This window comes from Rhea americana, unplaced genomic scaffold (genome assembly GCF_003343005.1).
Source record: "Rhea americana isolate MKP2758 unplaced genomic scaffold, rheAme1 scaffold_36, whole genome shotgun sequence".
NCBI classification, from domain to species: domain Eukaryota; kingdom Metazoa; phylum Chordata; class Aves; order Rheiformes; family Rheidae; genus Rhea; species Rhea americana.
This window is the reverse complement of record NW_028186490.1, coordinates 5,072,850-5,086,932: the sequence shown is the minus strand read 5'-3', so window position 1 is coordinate 5,086,932 and position 14,083 is coordinate 5,072,850. Positions and strand designations below refer to the sequence as shown.

Here is a 14,083-nt window from a genome sequence, read left to right as displayed (position 1 = left end):
CCTGTTGTATTATCTGGCTCATACGCTGTCAGTTCATTTATTGAGAACTATAGAGATCTGATGGAATTTGGGTAGAGGCTGACAGCTCATCATATTTCTAATTCTAAGGTACATCCTGTCTTTCAGTAAAGTTTGAATAAAACAATTCCACACGCTAGATTTGCAAGTGAGAACAAAGGTATTTGGGAGGGAGTTTATAAAGATCTAAAGATTTACAAATATCTAGGGAAAGGTATCTATAACCAGATACTGAATCAGTCTCATTCCCTCACTGTTCTCCCCAGCGCATTTTCCTCCCTCCCTCCTCCATCCCGTACCACATTTTAGAACACCACGGTTCTGAGGAAGGTTTACAGAAGGTAATCGGTGTTGGAGGGAGAGATGAAGGGCAAGAGGTTCTTCATCTCCACAACCGAACAGAGGAAGCTGATCTTGATGGACAGCATCTGCAACTGCTCTCAGGCTCAGGAGGGTTTTTGGACTAGCTGAGGAACAAAAACAAATCTCAACTTGATCCTGAGACAAAATTCAGGGACAGAGGGAAAGAAAAAGAACCCYGAAAAGCTGTGATTCTCATCTGCACAAAGCATTTTTGGGAAAAAGGAATTCTTATATTACAGGAGCTGAAAGTAAYAAAAAAATAGCTTTTAGTATCCTTACTGGATGTTTTACTATGTACTCACCAGGATCTTCATTAAAGTCCTATTTAAGATTAAGTCAGTGGCTGGTTGCAATGGCGAAGTGGCACCACGGGGATGCTGCCCAGTGTGATTAAAAAGCACACACACAGTGCCATAAACTGTAGCTTTTTCAACTGAATATCCTTGTGTATTTCTTTTTTTCTTTCTTTCTTTTTTTTTTTTAAGAAGAAGAATGCAACAAACTCTTTGACTGAAAAAGTACTGACCATTAAGAAGTATTTTTGTTAGAAGGAAAAAGCTGTACCTTCTAACTTGTGGGATCTCTGTTAACACCAGAAACTCTTCTGCTTCRACAAAACAGCATAATCATTAACAAGAATGTGAGAGCAGGGATCAAGGATACCAGTCCCCTATTTCAGAATGTTTCAAAAGCAACTGTAACCATTTCTGTAATGTAAATAAATACATATGTGCACACAGTTCTAACTTTTAATACAGCAATGATGGAAAACCTCATTAAAATACTGTATATATAAGTCAAAGCTGCGACTTTAGCAGCAGATGATCTTCAAGAGTGTCAACTGGCAGGTCCAAAGCAGTTTCACCTCTGTTAGAGAATGAGCACTAAGTCACAGAAACATCTACTGACTTCCAAATAAGAGACTGAGAGAGCCAGAACTGATATCCCAGTTCCTGTYTATTGCCTTCAGTTATTAATGAAAATTATCTGTTTCCTACATACTTTAAATATAAAGCTTTATTTTTAAAACCATCTAACTGTCTAACATTTAGCTGAACATTTAGGAATCATTTTATATTTAGGACTTTGTGTGGTGAAGTCACTCAGCCCTGAATATCACAGTAGTGAAGGCCCTAGCAAAGACATAAACAGGATTTCTCTCACCTTCTTGAAAATTCTCCTAGCCAAAGGCAACCTCTCACCCATTCACCATCTAATGGATCTGCTGAGATAGTATACTACTTAATTCTCTTTCTGATTGGTAAAGGATGATCTTTTCARACATGAATATTGCATTTACTGTAGCTGCTATTCACTTGGCTTGCTGCTCCAGAGGCCATTCTGGGAAAGGAGAAGATAAATACACGTAAACCTTGTTCCCAATGGATGAAATGGCCTGATGGATGAAATTTGGCAGTTTTACCCAGCTACCTAAAGGTCCAGCATTTTCCAGGTCCCTCTCCACTGCTCTCTTCTGTCCTTTCAAAACAGTCCAGTCGACCACAAAAATACCTGCTTTTACTCTTATCACWAAAGAGAGTTTTGCTGGGATCCTCGGCCTTGCAAGTCTCCAACACTTGGAGTTTCTGAAGCAGGCTTAATTTCCATTGAAYTAGTGGCCCATTACAGCTCTGAATCAGGACAGCACTAACATATATGATTAAGTTCACACTTAAAGTACTCTTCAAAATAAGATCAAGATTGACATTAAACACATGCTCATGTTCTTTTCTAAACTCTGGTCTTAGSAGTGAGAAAGATAAATATTTTTGTATCTCAAAATCTTTACCGGAATTCTTAGGAATAAGGGTTAGCCCTTACCCTTTTAGGTGCTATTCTTTAAATGCATAAAATTTAGTTAGTCTTCATGAAAACACAGCACAATGATTTCTTTGTTATCACAAAGATAKGAGCACGTTTTCCTTTTCATACTGTAGGTAGTGCAGAAGGGGCCAAAACTTATAGAGACTTTATCACCGAGTAGTGTATGACAGTACTTTTCAAAAYTGCAGTTTATTCTCTGCCTTAAAAATAGAATAAATGCTAATAGAACAAAAGGGAAAATACACCAGCTCTCCTTGGGCTTTAAGATTTTTTTTTCCCCTCTTAAACGTAAACTCCATAGAAGAAATATAATTTGAAGCAGAACTTTTAGAAATTAATCAGAGGCACTGAACCTTCAAGTAAATTCCATGCAGGCAGGTTTCCACTTGCATACAGCTTGTTGTTGGATCAGGACTCAGGATTAACRATTTCAATGGCTTTCCCTGACAAAATAAAGTTCCCTCAGAAAACAGTAACTGATTGAATCTGAAACATTTGTAAATAATAAGGCTCCTTGCCTTGGATCCTGAAAGCCTCACGGGGTCAATACTAGAAGTGGAGATTTGTTCCTGAGTCAACAGCTAACACAAGCCAGGGTCTCCGTCAGGAYTGCCCTCGCTGGGCAGCTCCTCTCTGCTCCTGCCAGGATCCAGGTGTGCTAACGTCCTCCATCGAGTGGTAACAAAGCTATGGGGAACCTACAAGAACACAGCAGGCTGCTTCATTCAAGTTTCAAAGCAATTTTTTCTAAAACTTTTTTGCTCAGAGGAAATTTCAAAGATTTTTGATTTCCAGTTCAATTGAGATGTCCCCCAAATCCTATTTCTAACACAATTATCAATGACAGTTAAGGAATTTTCCAGGTTTTAAACTCACCATGTGTCCTGTCATAAACACAGAATAACAGAGCAAAATTGAAATCTGTTAATCTGAGAGTGGCTATATTTTTATACAAAAAATAACACAAGAAAGAAAAGTTAATAGCAGTGCCTACTTGCTAGAAAGAAGTTTTTTTTCTGACTTAAGACAAACATAGGATCCATATGATTTCAGTGGGTGAATCTCTTGGGAGCCCACCACATTCAATGAACTCTGATCATTAAGTACAGTATATATGAGCATAATCAGAATATACCGAACATTTTTAACACATTATCACTGTCTGTTAAGTGCTAATGGGGATGAATATTAAAATAAATGCTTCTTCATATAAGAAAGAGCAGAATGCTGTTGAGAATCTTATGCTTCAGTATTTGTCTTTCACACATGAGTGTCAATTAGTCTTTTCTTAAATCATTTCCTTCTGCACTGCAGATTTATTGGGAATAGAAACGAAGGGAAGGAAAGAAGCTGGGGTAGAAGAGACCAAAGTCTTTCTTCATTCTTCAAAATACTTTAAGATATGCTACATTTTAATTATCACAAGTAATATGCTCCTTTTTTCAAACCCCTAAATGCACATCTTCTCTTCCCCTGAYAGCCACTAGCACTGTGCAAACCTCAAAGTTCTCAGGGTTTTGGGCTGGCTTCCAGAAGTTGACATACTTACCAGAACCTCTTTGGTCAAGAAATCCTGGGAGATTTTCAATTCTTCTTCTTCCCAAATGGTCACAAATATTTCAGTAATAGCCTTTTTTGTCGTATTTCTCTTCCTTCTCCCAAACAAACCCAGTTATTCAGAGGTTTGCAAAAAATTCTGTAAAATGCATCTATACTTTTCTTGAGAACCTTAAAAGGATTAGTTGAAGTTTTGGATAAAGGTTTGCTTTTTGGAGTATGGGACACAACTGTAACCCATGAGGAGCATCACAGATGCTCACAGCAAAAGTTCTCCCGTTATTCCCAAAATGAGAGCCTTCAAACCTCCTCTTGCTAGAGTCTCAAAACCTTGTTGCACTTGCACCTTTTAYAGCAAAGGTCAGAATCATACCATAGTCATCCACTGGTCTATCTCATTTACAAAAAGAGGTATCTTTTCCCCATATTTCCCTCACAGGAGTTATTGAAGCCAATAGCTGATTTGTACCTTTAACCTTCTGATAACCTTGCAACAACACTACTGCCCTGCAAGCAATTGGGCCTTGTTATTCATTGATTTCAGTGCAAAGCAGATTTGGCACAAGGATGCATTATCTTCTCAAGACTGAAAAAGATACAATGAAACTTTGATAAAAATCAGCTCTCGGGAGCAGTTAGAGGATAAACTCAAAAGCCTGAAAAACTCTAAGTGAGGCAACAAATAGGTTTAAAATCATGTTTAACATAATACCCACAAGGACCAAAAAAAATTCACTGCACCATGACTAATTTTAGCAGACCTCTGTTCTTATACTTGGGCTTAACTGTGGACCTCCCCTAATATCGCAAATACATTTTTTCCCTGATCTTGTTAAAAGACAGCAGTAACTAGAGAATTTTATTTTATGATGAGAGAAATTTTAGTAAAAATATATTTTTTTTTTTTTTTTATGTAGGAACTCTTGCTGCCAATGATGCAACATTTCTTTCTCTAAACTGTCCATAACTACTTCAMGGCAGACTGAAATGATTTCTGGCCTTTGCTGAAATGCATTTGCACTGAAAGACATCACTGCATGGTCATCCACCTATGGCAGACTAAGCTCAAGGCTTAATTTGTAAGGTATCATAGACAGACCTTTACTACAAAAAGAATTATGTCAGAGGCACTGGTTTTTGGTTTACCTTAGTACGTCAGGCTATCACTTACAGCAGGTCARCCCTGCTCTGCAGCAGCTCTGCAACTCTGCTGCAGCAGAGGAAGAAACTTAGGGGAAAGGGAGCAGCCAGCTTGAGGTGTAACCAGCTCAGACCTCCCAAGAGAGGCCACGCTTCCTCATGGATTGCACGCGAACGCCGCCTGTTCAACCAACAGCACACCTTGGCTGGGACCAGCTGCATTCTAACTTTCATCTAGATTCRCTTTTGTCTTTCAGATCTTGTAGGGCTCCCATTTGGTCCCATTTTCAAGAATCACACTCAACACTTCCATGAAACCTTTGGCTTTTGAAGAATAAGGTGGGTTTTCTAAACGACATTTCAGGCCTTTGCAAACAGCTGAACTAATCAATATTGAAAATCATTGTAGTTAAACATGGGGTATCCCACCAACAGACAACACCAAATGGTTTTATCGTGTGCTGACAAATACACTATTATCACTGCCTGTATTACAGCAATGGTAAAAGCCAGGAACCAGCATTCTGTTGCTGACTATATAAAGCGCAAAGACAAGGCCTTGAAGAGCCCACAACCTAAAAAGAAAAGAAATGAAAGAAAGTATTATTAGTCCCCTTCCAGACAGTGAGATCGACCGACTTTCCCAAGGTCAGCAGATATTGAACGACTGTTTCCCCAGTGTCTTAAGCACAAAGCCATCATCCTTACTCTGACACCACAGGACAACCTGCTTGCCTAGTTTGGCAACTTGATTAGCAATCTAACATATTAAATAATAGTCTGATATCAGYGTACAAGAAGCTCCTGGCTCTATACAGGAAGGCAGGTTAGGCTGATATATATTTCTCCCTTCTGACATTAGAAAAAAATTTAAAAAGTAATCTTCCTTATCATCATCAACACATAGATGTGTTCATTTCAATTGTACTTGAAAAGAAGATACCTCCACTCACAAGCATTGGTGCAAACCCCAATAGCTAGTGCCACTCATGCACCCTGAGCAACCAGTGCATTCYAGTGCAAAGGTCTGCTCCCGTGTCTGAGGGCAGCTTTCTGCACAACAAGGTCGACTTTTGCAGACAAGAGTTATCTCTACTGAAAAATGACATTGTTTTGGCTCAGCTGAACTATCAGTGGCTTCAGACTGATTTTGGGGGTATGTTTTTGCCTAAAACATTTTTTTTTTCGATTTTAAAATTTAAATATTGCAATTTTATTAAACTTTTTTTTAACTTAAGATTTTAGAAAGGAAGGAAAAAATCAAAACCAAGCTACATCCTTTTCCTTGGAGTCAAACCAATATTTTCTTTAAGTTACTTTCTTCTGACTTTTCATTTTAAACTGAATTGTAAAAATATCGATTAGTTGGCAGCTCAGCTTTCCACTATTATCTACTAGTGATTGTTGATAATTTCAGCRTACACCAGATTTTAGACACGTCGGATTGACAATTCTGTCATGATGAAGAAATTCTGTTCTAATGCTGTAGTGTGCCCTCCATATGCTGGGAGGGAGAGCACAACGCAGACCTGTCCCATGCACCCAGCATTCCCAYAGTGTTTACTTCATATACATCAGGCTATGAAACAAACCATGCCATTATAAACAGCCATTATAAAAATATCTCTAAGATACTGCTTGATTTCAATAATTGCTAATATTATTTTGAAATTATTTAAAGACTCAAGTCTTAGWWCTAAGAGACTATCACACGAAATCTTAGTTCTCTTTTTTAACCTTGTTAGTACTTTAGTAGCAAAAAATTTGAAAAATACAATTCTCGTGTCCTAAGTATCATAAAAGTCAAACAAAAAAAACCCCAAAAGTGCTTATTTATTTTTAGGATTTAAAGTAAACCTCATGATTCTAAATTATAACTTTCTATCATGAAGTAATCAAACATGATGGTTTGGAGGGTGGAGGGTGAAATAGCTGAGGGGAATGGACAGGAAAAGGCATCTTAATTTTATTAAGAGTTTTCCCTCATCAAAATCCTTAAGCTTTTCCGAAGAATAGATGGCAGATTTGCGATCAATAGGCAAGTAAGGTTTTTTCTTCCRATGACATACAAACCCATTCTAATGGTAAATTCTGCAAAAGACAGAGTTAAATTCACACAAACCAACCACACTGCAAATGAAACGCAGTGTAAGGAAAGAGACCAGTTTGTGGCCAGCTGTACTGGCAAAAATACGATGACATGATGCATTATACCACGAACCCTCCTTCCAYGCGGACTAGTAGCTTCTCCACACAGCAGCATAAGTGGCCTGGATTCAAGTCAGTGAACCGGAACGGAGATTCTCCCATGTGAAGTTCCTTTCCAAAGTCAACACAGACAATGAAGGGTATCAGTTTGAAATGAGAGATGGACTGGAAGAAGAGTTTCATCACATGGAATAGGTCAGTTATTTTCCCAAAGTGGCATGCGCTGTACTTGTTAGGATGTATGTGGGTAACAGTCACCAGATTGGCTACTTCAGAATGAAAAGCCTTCCTTCCTCTGAGAAAGCACATTTTGTGACCTCAACTAAAACACATGATTCATACACCAAGGCCGTAGAAAACATTTTAGTTTAATCTACAGAAAAAACATAGGAAATAATCATATCTTTATTTTTCTATTTTGGAATGTTTGTCTATTTGTACTCTCCAATGGCTACACAGTCACTATATTTGTCTATCTGAATAAATAGCAAAAGAAATACAATCTTTAAAAAATTTTTAAGCAAAATTATCTTCTGCTGGCAAAAATCAAATTGGTAAGGCAATAGAGAGAAGGAACCTCTGTGCAGTTAAGCTGGACACCAGAGTAGGAGAGTTAGGCTGAAAAAGAAACTAGTAGCTTCAACTAAGACTATTATTCCAGAAAAAAAATACTACCAATATTTCTATTATTTGTTTTACAATAGGATCTATAGACTCTTTGCCAGATACAAAAGCAAGCTGTGACACATTTTCTCAGCAGAGATTTATAATCTAATAACAAGATATGGCATAGGTGAAGAGATTTGTCCAAGGTCACATAGTAGATACGTGGCACAAATAAGGATGTCAATAATTCCTGACACTCTTTCCGGTCCCTTGCCATCTAATCCACATTGCCTCCCTACACCTGAGATGACAAATGAGAAAAGAACCCATTTATGGCGCCAGGAGAGAGGTGTCTAATGCCCGCTGTTATATTATGTGCCTTTTCCGCTGGTGAAATAGAAGATTCCCGTTTAAGAGACAGAAGTTAAATATTTATCTTTAAAGAGAATAGTCTTCATTTATTATCCCAAGATTGCAATAAATGATATTCATAAACTTAATTTCATAACAAACACACAGAAAATTCCTTTTAATTAAAGCTTTGTAATTAAAAAAAAATAGTAGAATCAACACTAATCTTCATTTTGTGTTATTTGTTACTGCTAATTTTCAACAGCATGTTTTAAGATCTAAAACATTAAGAAACATAAGCTTAACTATCTTCCTTCCCTGCCTGCCTTTGTTTACCAAGTAAATTGCCACCCACACACTCTCCCGTATAGAGCACAGTGGGATACTATTCACCAACACAGAGCTTCAGCAAATGCAGCTCCTGTCCTCAGCAGGAATAAGGTTATGCCTGGAGTTCACTCCTTAAGTCATATAAATTTATCTRGGGGTGACAGGAAAAAGAGGTCTGATAAGAGTCACTGAGCTAATCCGACTTATGCCTAATGGACTTGGGGAGGCTCAGGGAGACTCAGAACAGAAAATACAAAGAAATTAGCTGATTTCAAAGAAAGGCATTTTAACCTTGTTAATTTTTGTTTCACTTTGGTTCCTTAACATATACAGCCTACATGCTACACTATGAATCTAAAGATGTCATGCTAAAATATGAAAAATAACCCAAAGATCCACAACCATATGGGTTGCAATTTCTTAGAGCAATAGGAATTGTTTTCAAGTATTTCAGGGTTTTTGTCTCTTAGAATAATATCCTCTTTCTCACAAATGCCTTATGCTTTTGCCTATGCAACCTCAAAACACATTTATGAAATACTGTTCTATCACTTTACAGAGAAGATATTCAAAGTACAGAATGTCACTGACTTTCTCAGATAAGTGTCAACATTCATATTTTCACTCACTCAACATCCATCTACGTGTCCGCTAGTCACGATTTTATCATATGGGAAAGGAGATCCAGGAGCAGCTCTCTGCTCTACGCTTCCTGTGTGATCTGGGGAAGGAAAAGTGGGTTGAAAAACCTTCACATGCCTCAGGTCTGCTTCTGTAAAACTATTACAGATTTCAAGAGAATAAAAACTGTAAGACCTCTACACCATTGTATACCGCGCACCTTATGGAGAAAACAAAGAAGCAATCCCCCCTATTCTCCCCCCCCCCAAAAACCCTACACATACATTTTGCATAGAGAAAAATCTTCTAATCCAAAGCCCTCAAAACAAGGTAAAAGCTGGAATTTTAGAGCTGGAGAAGATGAGCAGTAAGTAGTTAAAAAAGCAAAGAAAGAGAGCAGAAAGAAACAGAACCATATAACATCCGAGCATCCATTTCTGCGATTTAACTGCTTTTAGCTGCTTGCTTGGGTACGTACGTACAACCAAAACCTCCACACTCCTGCAGAAGACACGCACACACAGCACAACGTGCACGACCATTTACGTGCCTGTCCAGTAAAGTTAAGCTCCGGTGTTTAGAGAGTAAGAAAGTAGTATTGAATTAAATGACACTAACTTAATTCAAACTGCATGTCTGAGGACTTCCAGGTATTACTTCTCTAGGTGTCTCAATAACAACTTTGGGGTTTCTGAATTTACATCTTGGGGGTATCCCTCCCAGATTTCAAATAGTAGCCTTCACTGTCTGAAAGTCTTTACTTTAATCTAATCTTTTTTCCTCTAGTGAAATGTTTTGCCATTAAGCAAAATGGAGGATTAGGAATAATCACAATTAATGGAGCAAATGTTTGTATAATGAAATCATGCCTGTATCAGCCGGCAAAGCAAGAAGCTGAGGATAGCCTTCTTCACTCTGGATTTTGTACCGTGCAGCTTCAGATATTACAGGAAAAGAATTTAGAGTGAAAGATTATCCGCTGGCTTTTGATCTGGCATTCTGTTTACCAAGAACAAACAGGAGTGATGTTATCCCAAGTGACATGTTTAGCACGCTTAGAACTTGTATTTTGTTCTGCCTCCTTCTCCCTCCTTTTAAAAGAAAGATCTTGGGGAATATGTGTTTTTGAAAGATCTGATTATCAAAGACTTCTTTTAACTGCGGAATTAAGAAATAAGATTTCTATTGTCTAGAATACTATATTCTTTCAAGGGGAATGCTATACAGCTACTTCTTCTGAAATACATCTTCTTTCAATATCCATTTCCTACCACTCTTTCATCAAACATTTTATTCTAAGCACTAGAATGGAGCTATAGATTATGGGCCTACTGCACAGCCAAAGTTTTACAGACACTGCACGACAGAAAAGCCACATTCTAACTTCAATGTAGAAAGAGCTACACGGGAGATGCATAGTCAGACTGACTGCAGCTGCTAGAAAAGTTCAGAGTATTCTCTCAAAAACCACTCTTTAATTATTCACAGGTTAGCTTAGCCCCCAAAGTGGTATTCCCTGCGTACGATGTCTAAGCAGGAAGCTGCAGAGATTGATCAAATCCCCACAGGGGAATGAATGAGTAAAGGTTGGTTGTCATCGAGAATTTAATGCTGTTCTTTTCATTAAAAATTATTCCTTACAGAATGGACAGAAAACTGCTTGTGCTCAAAGTATCAGTATCTAGTAATGATCTTGTTTATAGCACTAAGATAACTATCTGTATATGTAAGAAGCTGTGCTGGGAATTTGGTCAAATGTTAAAAATACTAATTTTGAAGGGAAGGAAAAGTCAAGGAAACATTAATACTCTTTAAAAGCAGTGTGAAGCTCAGGAAATACTGGCAGAAGGTGGATGGCTTTTTTGCAGTAGGAAGGAAAATAAAAATATATACTGGAATAAAGGGAACTTGCTTTCTTTTATCTCAGAGGTCTTAGAGGTTTATGTTGCCATATAGTCAAAAAGAAGTTAGTAAGTATTTCGCTACCACTGAAGTTTTAAATTCCGTTCTAGTGGTCTAGCTTTCTGACCTAAAACTTGAAGTTCTTAATAATCGATTTTTGATCCYGTAAAAGACCAGTAATGTGCAGTATCATATTATTTGCCTAAAGTAGTATTTCCAAGTACTCTTCTGATTTACTTGCCAACACGATCTCCTTTGTTTTCTTACTTCTATCATGTCTCTGTGAGTGTGTGGGCAGCGTGCTCAAAACACTGCATTTGAACGACACAAAATGTCTGCACTTTGCTGTATTTGACCTCTCTCCCCATTAGGTAAGAGCACTGACCACCACTTTTACATAAATAGTCAAGCATACTGTGTTTCTATATGTATGTTTATGTGTGTATATATATGTAAGTATATATATATATCTCAGGAAAGACTTTAGGCAAACACACCTCTTCCTTCCCCTTACCTCCCCGGTGCCAAAATAATGGGTCACCTTATAAAACATTTCTTTTTGCTGTATTTGCCCTGCAACTAGAAGCACAGTGTACAAAAGGGTGTGTATTTCTCATATGCTAAAAAAAAATTCAACACATACATGATAATGTGTGCACACACATATGCACATAGTATGCTTTATTGATTCTGTAGACTATTTTAAATTATTTTTTGGAGTCCCAAGGACACACCTAGATTTAGCTTCATTCTCCCAATATATCTGTACAGCTTTTTTATTGAGAGCAGCATGGTCTGTGGAGTTAGTTTCCTAATGCTTTCACTTAAGATTGTTGACATTAGCATCACATAGATGTAGAAAAATGTGACTAGTGCTTTTGGGGATAAGTACAAGATTAAACCATGCCATTATTGGTAGAGTTAACTTTAACCACAAAGGTAGGATTCAATTTGCTCACACCTAAAGCCAAACAAATTTGTATCTGAAGCTTCAGTTCAAATTTGATGTAGTAGCAAAGTAGTACAACTTGCATGCTAGTATACTCGCAGATGTTCAGCAGAATAGTTAAAATGTGGACATACTGTCAAAATGAGATCAGTGATTGCTCAGAATTTGGATTTATTCAGTAGCACATGCTGATAGAGCAGCAGTCCACAACTGGTATCATCACTGATGTCCCACGCGCACTGTCTCTAGCAGTCATGCCAACATGGCAGCTGGCTTCTCCAAGTCCCTCGCTCCCAACGACACCAACTGAGGAAAGCAGACAGCCAGCTGCCTCTAGCTCTTCCACCAGCATGGACACCCAGGCACAGACCATCTCACGCTCTCCGTAACGACTTGACATATAAAGGATTCTGTGCTAGACTTCATGCATTACAGTTCCTGTGCAACTTCTGTGACAAAGGACCTCAGAGTATTAAACAAACAAACAAACAAAAACAAAGAGGGCAATGGGGTCTCTAGGGACACTAGCTACAAAATTGACTTGTGATAAAAATAGTTCTCTCAGCTATGTGCACAACTATCTTACTTGGCCAACAATGTGTGCCACAACCACAGGAATTAGTTTTATAGCTAAATAGTGCTTTATGGTTCAAGTCTTCTGAACTACCCGCTATTTCCTGAGTCAAATTATTCAGTGCAAATAAATTTTCACAAATTCAGCCCATGTTTTGCTAGTTGTACAAACAGATTTGTCATTCATAAATATACATTRAAGAGATTATATAGATACATTTCTAATAAGAATTTGGGGATTGCTTACCTTTTCTATGTGCTACTCCCTTACTCAGGGTACATGACTGGATCCAGAGAATAAAAGATTTTGGTGCTACTATTAAACTTCAGGGCTAGCAGAGAAAAAAAAATAGTAACTATGCTGCTCGATACCCTCCAACTTTTCTTCTCTTTCTTCTCTCAAAAAACACCCAAACCCAAAACATGTTCCAATGTATGTTTTGAGGATTGTGCTAGAATCTGTGGAACTCCCTTACTCGTTGACACTTTAACAACAAAACTCWGTTTGTCTGAATACTTGGACAGTAATATGACTCCAAGGATAGTAACAGGATTTTAAACTCTGATGTAGTTGAGTATTTTTTGYTACTACCTGCTTTTTTCCACAGTGTATTCTCAAGCACACAAACAGCACATTGTACTGTTAAATACTACATCATTCTGAAATCCTGTCAGGATTTTCTCCTCTTACTTTTAGCCACTTTCAAGTACTTTTTGTCTCAGTCTGAACCAAGGAACAGGGAGCATAGACTTCTATTAATCAATCAATGATGGCAGTGGTGGTGTGCTCTAGTTTTTCATTCTGACTACAAAGCAAAATTAAAAGCTGTATTTTGCAAATTTGCGCATTACACATTGTAGTGGCAGCTGGTGGACTGCTGCCGAGACAGATCGTCTTTTCCCTTCCAGTCCCCTGTGACCAAGATGGAAGAATTACAGGACAGCACTAGCAGCTGCTGCTGCCACCCCAGAAACAGCAAGTCAAGGGCTCTGAAAAAAAAATTGGGGGTGGAGGGGTAGGAAGAGGGACAAAAGAGGCTGGGGAGAGGAAGGCATTGTGCCAAGGTTGGCTACACAACAACATGATACACCTTCCCTTCAAAAGAAAAAACAGTTGAACTGGTTTGGRTCAGTAGACACAAGCCTCTTGCAGCAGTATGAGACTCTGAAAACATTAATTTTGATAAAGACTTTTAGATATTAAAAAATGCAAAAAAAAATCAATGTTCTTTCCAGCCAGATGATTGCAGCGATTTGCTCTTGACTCCTTTAAGAATAGAGCATGGTATAATGTGAAATAYCCCCCCTTGCAGTTTTTGAAAAGCTTTAAGACATAGTCATTCCATGGAGCACTATAAGACAGCGAGGACACAGTATACAAGTCAATTTATGCCCGTCTCTTGTAAAACTGGGATAACCAAACCCCCTCCCAYGCACATGCAGTCATGAAGACAAGTAACTATTAACTGCAAGATGCTCATGTGCAAACACCATAGATCACTTATTTTATTATTAGGCAGATACGAAAGTGGAACTAGCTGGAATTATGCCAGTTCATGAAAAAGCTGCTCAGTGCAAAAATCAGCTCCCCTACTTATTTGGTCACTTAAAAAGTGGCTCAATACAAGAAAGCAATGCCTA

At 38.1% G+C, this 14,083-nt stretch overlaps 1 protein-coding gene across 6 annotated transcripts in view; it reads right to left on the bottom strand.

Moving 5' to 3' along the window:
• ZMIZ1 (zinc finger MIZ-type containing 1) overlaps positions 1–14,083 on the bottom strand; it is a 342,873-nt gene that overhangs the window by 203,804 nt on the left and 124,986 nt on the right. Inside the window, exon 1 of one of the 6 annotated variants that reach the window (XM_085312312.1) lies at positions 9,027–9,099. The exons of the other annotated variants lie outside the window; for them this stretch is intronic. The gene's annotated coding sequence lies outside the window, so the exon portion shown is untranslated. Of the gene's footprint in view, positions 1–9,026; positions 9,100–14,083 lie in introns of those variants that run through there. 6 annotated transcript variants of the gene reach the window in all.